This window comes from Camelus ferus, chromosome 14 (genome assembly GCF_009834535.1).
Source record: "Camelus ferus isolate YT-003-E chromosome 14, BCGSAC_Cfer_1.0, whole genome shotgun sequence".
NCBI lineage: Eukaryota > Metazoa > Chordata > Mammalia > Artiodactyla > Camelidae > Camelus > Camelus ferus.
Genome location: NC_045709.1, coordinates 1905778 through 1914373, shown reverse-complemented (window position 1 = coordinate 1914373; position 8596 = coordinate 1905778). Strand labels below are relative to the sequence as shown.

Sequence of the window (8596 nt, the reverse complement as noted above, 5' to 3'; positions counted from 1 at the left end):
ACACGGAGACCTTTATATAACCAGGTGCTACGTAACTGTGTTGAGTACTTGGCTTCACCTCTACTCTCAACTTTGTCCTAAAATCCAGGTGCAGAGGCTCTTCAGTTAATTCCTTCCAGATGGACAGCCTCTTGTTTCCCCTTATTATTAGTAGAGACGGTTGCCTAGATGCAAGGGCTCTAGGCTTTTGGAGGCCTGAGTAATTCTCCTCAAGACTTGTATCCAGAACTCGCTATGGCTCAAAATCCTGAGCCTTTCCCAGGCTGGTTTCTAGTTGTTTCTCCTCTGTTGTCCTGCAGATGTCATCTTTTATTTTATTTTATTTTTTTTGGTGGTGGGGATTAGTCAGTTATCACTTGTCTGTCAACTTGGCCTCTTCTAAATTTGGTTGACATCTGTTTTTTACATTCTTTTCTCCTGTTTACTTTGTGTTGGTGGATATGTATGTTTCAAAATTCTTAACTGGTTTTTTTTGGTAGGTTTGAGGAAGAATTGGACATAAACACATGTATTCAATCCATGATGTTTCAATTCAAAGTGACATTCATTTTATAACACATTCAAAAAACATTTCCTATTTGTATTTTCAGGTTGTAATAGGTTGTGAATTGAGATATCTGCTCTGTAGTCTTTCTTTAGATTATGTTGCTGTGTTTGGGGGTTATTTGGCTCAGATCAGCAGGATGTGATTGTAGGATGTGTGTGTATGTATATGTATATGTGTATATATAAATTTAGGGTAATGAAGAAATTGGAGCATGCCCTTTGTATGTGTGTGGCTATTGTGGAGGGGGATTTGAAAGGAGAGAAAAAAAATTAGAAAAAAATGAATATGAGAGACTGGGACCAGAAAATAAGCGTATGTGATATTTCTAATTCCCTGAGAAAGAAAACTTGAACACATTTCTTCTTTATGGTGATAAATATAAATGTGGTAATTAGTCTCAAAAGAAAACTTGCAGATTTCCAAAAGTTTTGTGGTGTAGATAACTTTACCTATACCTGTATCTTATTCTCTATATAGAGTATATAATTCAGTATAAATACATATATACATATTTATTTCTATTTATATAAGATTTTTGAAAGAATGGCATATACTACCCCTCAAATTCTGCAATTATACTTCACGTATATCCTAAACAGCTATTCCATGGGGGCCCAGTGTTTTTGAACTTGAACTAGAATGTTAAAAAGCATGGAAGACATATTTTTTAAAAAAAAGAAACATTGAGTATTTAGCAAGAAAAGATTTATTTTACATTCTTAAAAAGAAAAATGATCAAAGATGATTCACTTGCAGAAAGAATCTGTAATTTTGGGGTGAGTTTGCTTTTCAAACTGACTTTTACATTTTAGAAAATTTTTTTCTGCCATGAAGAGTATGGTGTGTTACAATTTGCAGTGTTTCATAAAATATTGAATAAATTTTATATAATAAGGATGTAAAAAATATTTTAATTAAATTTTTATATAAGGTTATATATGTCTATATATGTATATTCTTCATGAGTTATTGGGAATATATATGGCTCAATTATCTAATTAATTACATTGCATAATCAATACGTTCCCATCCATGCAATTTTTAAAAGCCATGTATTTGGGAAATAAATTCAATAGGTATTTTCACATTAATGTAATTGCATCATGGTAAAACCAGAAATCATCTGCTATGTTCTGTAACTTGTTGATATTATTTTTGAATACTTGCTTTCCATCTCTCACACCAGCATATCATTCCACATATTGTCTCCAAAATGGAAATTTGGGAGAGCCATTTGTTTTTCTTATTATCCTTAATGGTATTAATAGTCTTTAATCACAAATTCTGGTGAATGGAATAAAATTAAAAACAACAATAAAAAATTATAGTGAATTTACCAAACCTGGACTACATATGAAGCAAGAGGCTGAAACTAGAGGTTGAAATTAACTAGAAAATAGATCATCCATACTTAAAAAATAGTTTTTTTAAAAATAAATATGATAGCTATACTGTATTGGTAGGAGAATCTTGAATTGTGGTTTTATGGTTGAAATAGTTGGAATTCTAATATCTAGTGAGTGAAAACAGTTTAAACCTGTCATGAGAAAAAAAGTTGCTCCATGAAAGTCAGTAACAATTCTCTTCAGCATTAGCATACCATTAGCAGGGCTAAAAGTCCATTTAGACAGGAATGCCTATCTAATGGTTATCACAATGTGCACATGGCCACCAATTTTCATCGTTTACATCCACATTATTTTCAGATACCTAATATTCGTGCTCATTTTGAAAGTAGAAGTTCAAAAATGAAGGCATAATTTGGTTTCTAGATATGAAATACCAGTACGTACGTAAGTTTTAAAATGCCCTCCTGCCTACTCCTCTGGTGGCGAGTCTGCTCTTGTGGACAAGACTAGGTATATCGTTCTGATTTTTACTTTTGACTCTGGAAAAGGAGTTCAGGAGGATGGTCCCACATCACGCACAGCCTGACTGGTGAAAGCTGATGGCACAAGATCATTTTCTCCACATCTGGAAAGGGGGCCACCTCACTTGTCACAGGCTATTGAAAGCCATCAGCTTTCATCAGTGGGTCCTGACACCACAGATGGAATGATTCACCTGAAGGAAGCAGAAGGCATAGCATTTCAGAAGTGATCTCTAAAGATTGATTATTTCATGGCTTTGACACCATGCCAAGGGCTAGATACGTCGAACATTTGGGATGTAATGGAGCCTACAATTCACTGGCTGTCTAGAATCTCCGTGGGTCTACCAGAAGATAGCATGGCTGACTTTAGTTCAGTTTTTATTACATGTTGTAAACATTTGACGGCTCTGATATGCCTTGTCATTGATGTGTCAAGATTGGACTCTGACAGCGTGTCTGACCAGATTGAAATCAAGGCTTCTCTATTGGCTCTTGTAGAAAATAATGGGAAAGCTTCTGCTGCAGGACACTGGGCAGTGGAATACATTTCATCCTTATGCCATCAAAAAAACACAGTTATTTTAATAGCATTTTAGTAAGAGTGAAGGGGCTTTCCCTGGTCTGCAGAATTTACAATTTAATCATATATTATAAAAACTCAAAAATGATAAAGTCACAAGTTAAGACAGTTTGCTTTATAAAAGGACTAACTTTGCTGGTGGAAGTTTGTCCAGCCAACACCTGCTGCTAAGTGGTGTTTTGTTGTTTTACTGCAGTTGATGTAACTGATTTATTTAGTACACAAGAGAAATCACAGAAGACTTGTTATCAAATGAAGGATCAACTCTGCTTTTGTTATTCCAGCATCCAAAGTGCTCACTTGATAATATTTTGAAAATCTTTTATGGCTGTCTCGTGAAATGCAGTTTTGAACAAGACAATCTCACACCATAAGCACACTATCAGTGATAACAGAGGTTTACCCTATGGAGAAAGGATTGTGGATCAAAATGGTTTTTTCTTCTTCAAAGATATCTCCTACTCATAAAAGCGAGCAAACAGGAAGATAAGGGTATTATTTTAGCCACAGTAAATCCCAATCAAAGTAGCAGAGTACTGGTGGGAAAGAGTCTCTCCAAAGCTGACTTTAGATTGATTTTGTAATTTTTCAGTGGGAGAGTGCCCACTTTTAAATTAAAAGATACAGTCCGTCCCTGTCTGGCAAAGTTGATATTTTGAAGATGTTAAGTAAACAATTGCATTCCTCCGTTGATTTCAGGAATATTGCCAAAACCAATAGTAAAAAACTTCCATGCAAAGAGTCTAAGTATAGGAGGAAAAAACTATGGGGTGAAAAAATGTCACTATCATCAAAACTTAATCCTTTCCTCTTGTTTCTCTGCTCTGTAGGTGAACAGTGTTAAATTAAAAACAAACAAAACAAACAGACAAATGAAAAATCAGCAAAGCCTGACAGTAGTTGCTGTGGTAAAAATGGATATTATTCAGGAACTATTGCAGCAGGCAAACAGAGACCTCAGTATCGAACTGGGCTCAATTCTCAGCACAAGAACAAGTAGGGATTTATAGTCAGGGAGCAAAAGGGGTTGGTTAATGGATGGAAAATTACAAAGGAGACATCAAAGGCAGCGGGATTCTTGATAAACTGACTTGACAGGATTCTTGCTGAAGGCAGGACAGGGTATTCAGATATCACCTGGGGGATGACGGAAGATGAAGAATTTGACCAGGTGTCAAAAGTAGGGAATTCTCTCTAAAATGACTGAGCAGTGTTCTTGCTAACACTGGGCTATCTGGAACCAGAAAGATGGGGATAAGTTTGAGGCTTAGTCCAGAAGAGGGCTCAGGGGAGTGTGGCTAACATTTGGTCAAGGAGAGAGTCTCCATCAGTGACAAAAGCCTTCTTCATTGGCACTCAATTCATCGTGCACATCTACTGTAATTTTTTCTTTTCCATTTTTCTTTTTAAAAAGTATTATTTCAAAGTTAATTTACACCCACTGGAATCTTCTGATATCTATCAGTATCTTTTATGAAGTTATAGTATCATCTCAGAGAAAGTTACATATTATTAATCTAAAGTATATACTTAATATTTGAAGCAATTAAGAACTGATTGAAAGTTTTTGGAACAGCGGCTGAGAATCAGGCTTTGGAGTCAAAATTTTCAGTCTTGACTCATTATTTGGTAGCTGTGGAAACTTGGACAAGTCACTTACTCACCTTCTATACCTCAGTTCCTTAATATCTAACATGGAGATCATATATCTATAAAATTGTTGTAGAATGATATAAAATATGTCAGGTTTTTAGTGCAACATTACGTTACCACATAATAACTTAATTAGTGTTGGCAATATTCAAAACAAATGTGAGATTTGTTTAAATTGGACAAAAAGAAGGAAAATAAGCTTTCTCAAATTGAATACAACTCTTTAAAAATTCTGGACTCTGGATTATGTCACTGCAGGGTGCCCTCTCTGTCAACTGTAGTTTTAAATCTGTTACTTATACTGTGCAGCTCCTCAGTGAAAGAAATTATTCAAAAATATACATTGTCTAGACTTATTTAGGTTTAGTGGAGACAAGAAAATAGAGTATCTGAATTTAAACCAAAAAAAAAAAAAAATCAATCTTGGTCCAGAAATAATGATTACAAGTATTTATAGAAACAAAGGAAGCAAAACATATACATATAAAAGATCTGCTGGCTTAACTAGTCATCTACTTGTTTTTGCTAAACACAGATATAAGTGTGTGTGTGTGTATCTTTTAGAGATTTTGGATTCAAATTTTAATTTGCCCATGAAATTGAATTTTCTTGTTTCCCTCAGAAGGCAGTTTGCTGCATGGTCTTGAATATTTCATTCAGAGATGTTCATCTATCTCATTCGAAAAAGTTCACCTAGATTCAGCTGTACTTTCCTTATTCTCAAATTTGATTTGGTCCATATTTTTCTATTATAATCTACTGCTCTGCCCTAAAATGCATTTTTTCTGAATTGGCAACTGGGACTTTTAATACTACAGTAGTATGTAATTAGAAGATGACAGTTGCGTAAATTTAATACACATTTATAGTCAGTGACCTATACCACTGCATTTTTAAAAAATGATCAAAAGATGCTAAAAATCTGCTGTATTTCTGATTCATGTTTACCCAAGATTCTTATTCAATCTTAGAGTGATTTTTGTTCACATCAGAAATTATGGCACTCTTGTAATGCAGAATCACATGCTGAAAACTGCTAAAAGAAAGCTTAACTTTGAGCATAAACAAATGATTTGAAGCTTTTTAAAATTTTACCAGCACCTACTTTGTAATCTCGGTAAGATTGAGTAGTGTATTGTCACCACTTAATGCTGTTCTGCGTGTTAGAAACTGACTGCTGCTCTTCTTGAGAGAACCACACTTGGCAGACATTGACAGACATTGACATGGGGATGCAGAGCAGATCCCAATACGATGGCCAGTGGGGCTTTCAGGGGGCCGTCATTTGGATTTCCAGCAGCACAAATGCCTCCCAGCTGGAGGCGAAAGGGAAATAAATGGTTTTTCAGCTTAGAGAAGGAGCAGCTTTTAAAATTGTTTAGTGATGACCTTTTTCCTATATAGCATGATCCATCAGTAAGCAATTCCGTAGCAAATTGACATTGAAAAAAAAATTCCCATTACGTTAACCTTACTGATTCTATTGTGTGTTACAAGAATATTCGCAGAGTTTGGGGGAGACCAAGGGATAAACAAAGATTAAAAAAAAAAAAAAACAGAATTCATTCAGAATACATGTTAGTGTTGGAAAAATTCTTAGTTTTATTTTCTAGTTTCACTAAAGAGCAAATTGGGAACCAACATGAAGTGACTTATGCAAGGTCACACACAATACATTCTAAATTGACTCCCCATTACAATGCAAACTTTTACAAAGTCTCTTTTTTCTTTTTCTTTTTTCCCATTGTCTTGTGGTATAATGTCTTCCCACTAGACTGGGATGAAATGAAGTTTTTAGCATCAGCTTTGATAGCTTCCATAGCTATCAATCTACTGATGTAACAATCTTCTGGATATATTCATTTCATCACAAAAACATTTTAAATGCATCACACATTTTGTATTTTGTCTTTCACATTTTTAATATATCATCTTTCTTGTCAGCTGTACTCTTCCAACTTATCCTGCCATCTTTGGTGAAGTCAACATTTACTTCCATCCTTTGGGAGTCATCCTTTAATTTCTCTCCATCTTCACCTTGATGTCTATTGAATGAATAAATGGCAGCATGATCATCTGTGTATTTGTCTCCTGTGTTCTTTTGGGGAAACAAGCTTAGTCTTATTCATCTTTGGATACCTGGTGTTTGCTAAACTTTCTTACACATAATAAATACAGCACTGATGAGAATGAAACAATGGATGGAACTAGAGTCTTTTATTTGTCGGTTTTTTTTTTTTTTACTGCAGCAGCACTTATATCCAACTTGCCAAACAAAAAATCCCAGCACACAGTGTGAGATAATCAAGTCCTGACTTAGATCAGACCCTTCTCAGGTCTCCTCTGATTTTCCTCTGGGCTACGCCACAGTTTCTTAATACTCATACTAACTGTGCCCACTTTCAAATTGTTCTTGTGTTGGTATCTGTATCTCTTGGTAAATATTATCCAGATACCCATTTAAATCATTTAAACCCAATGTTCCCTCAGTTCAACACACTCACTGATATTTCTAAAGCATTTGGTTCTCAGATCAGGTCTTAAGGAAAAATAATGCTTTTTATATCCATTCAACCAAATGTGTGCCAACCTCAGGGTTATGTCATGGCGTCGGTGTCCTGGCCTTTTGGAGAGCCATGTGGTCACCTTTTTCAGACGTCTCCTACTCAAGAGCAAAGGATGATTAAGAGCTCACCTCCCAAGATCCTAAATGATGTTAGTGATGACCTTTTTCCAATGTAGCATGACCCTAAATGATATTTGGATTCTAAATTCAGATTCAGATCCTAAATGATATTTCTAAATTCAGATCCTAAATGATCTTTCTAAATTGTCTCTCCCCTTCCAGATATCCATACCACTGTCACCCAGTCCAGTTCATTAAAATAGTGTTTATTCATGACAGACAATCCTCCAGCCACTTTCGGTGACTTTATTGGTGCAGGAGCTCCTTCTGGTCCTCCTAGCTCAGAAAGGGGAACAAGATCCCATTTGAAATGCTGCTCCCTGCTGAATCCTTCCTTTACCATAGGGGGCAATGGGCTGCAGATGAGAGTGTCCATGCTGATAATATCAACCTCTGGAAAAGCCACAGTCTGCTAGTCCTTTTGGGTGACAGCCAGTGAGAGCTGCAGCCACATCATATTGACTTCACAATGGCTGTCCACGGTGGCTGCCCGGAACATCTCCTGGACCATGGGCTCCTCCAGTCATTCTTCATCCAATCAGTCCCTCACATTTTGTATTTCTATTATTTTAATTTTTCCAGCTAGATCTTTTTGGACATTTTCATGTAGCTCTCCTTTCAAGTAGTCAAAACCCCTATCATTATCCACAAAGACGATTTCATGGAGTTGACGTGCTGGTGTCCCGTCTATGACTCTGTGCACTGTCCTGAGTGAGACTGACAAAGCTTCACTGTAAAAGCAAATAACAGCACTAGAGACGGGCAGATCCATTGGGTAGAGACTTTTCTTTACCTGCTGCATTATTGTGTCTGATAAATCTCCAGGGTAGCCCAAGAAGTTACTCAGAAGCATATTAAAGCCATGTTTCTGATAGCCTAGTATTACAATTGCTGATCACTTTCATTAAAAATCATATCCAGTTCAGAAGAGAATGTCACATGGCCTTCTTCTGAATATCTAATAGGATGGTCTATCACATCATAATTTTGTTTGTATTGAACCATGACTCTCATACCAGACTTGGAGTGAAACACGGATAGAATTTGGAGGGGAAATGATCCACTGGGGCCCAGACTTTTGATGGACACATTCTTAAGGAACTGAGTCACCTCACTGAAGCTGAAATACACAAAGAGCAAAAACATCCAGGCATATGTAAAAGGACACCCCAAAAGAAACTTCAGACCCCTGACACTTCCTATTATTGACCTAACACAGCTGAAAGGCCTTTTTCAGTTTTCTGGAGAAGAAGCTGC

The 8596-nt window shown here is 36.2% G+C and overlaps 1 pseudogene; it reads right to left on the bottom strand.

Moving 5' to 3' along the window:
* Window positions 1-7039: 7039 nt before the first annotated feature.
* LOC102513371 lies at window positions 7040-8269 on the bottom strand (annotated as a pseudogene).
* Between the last annotated feature and the right edge of the window lie 327 nt (window positions 8270-8596).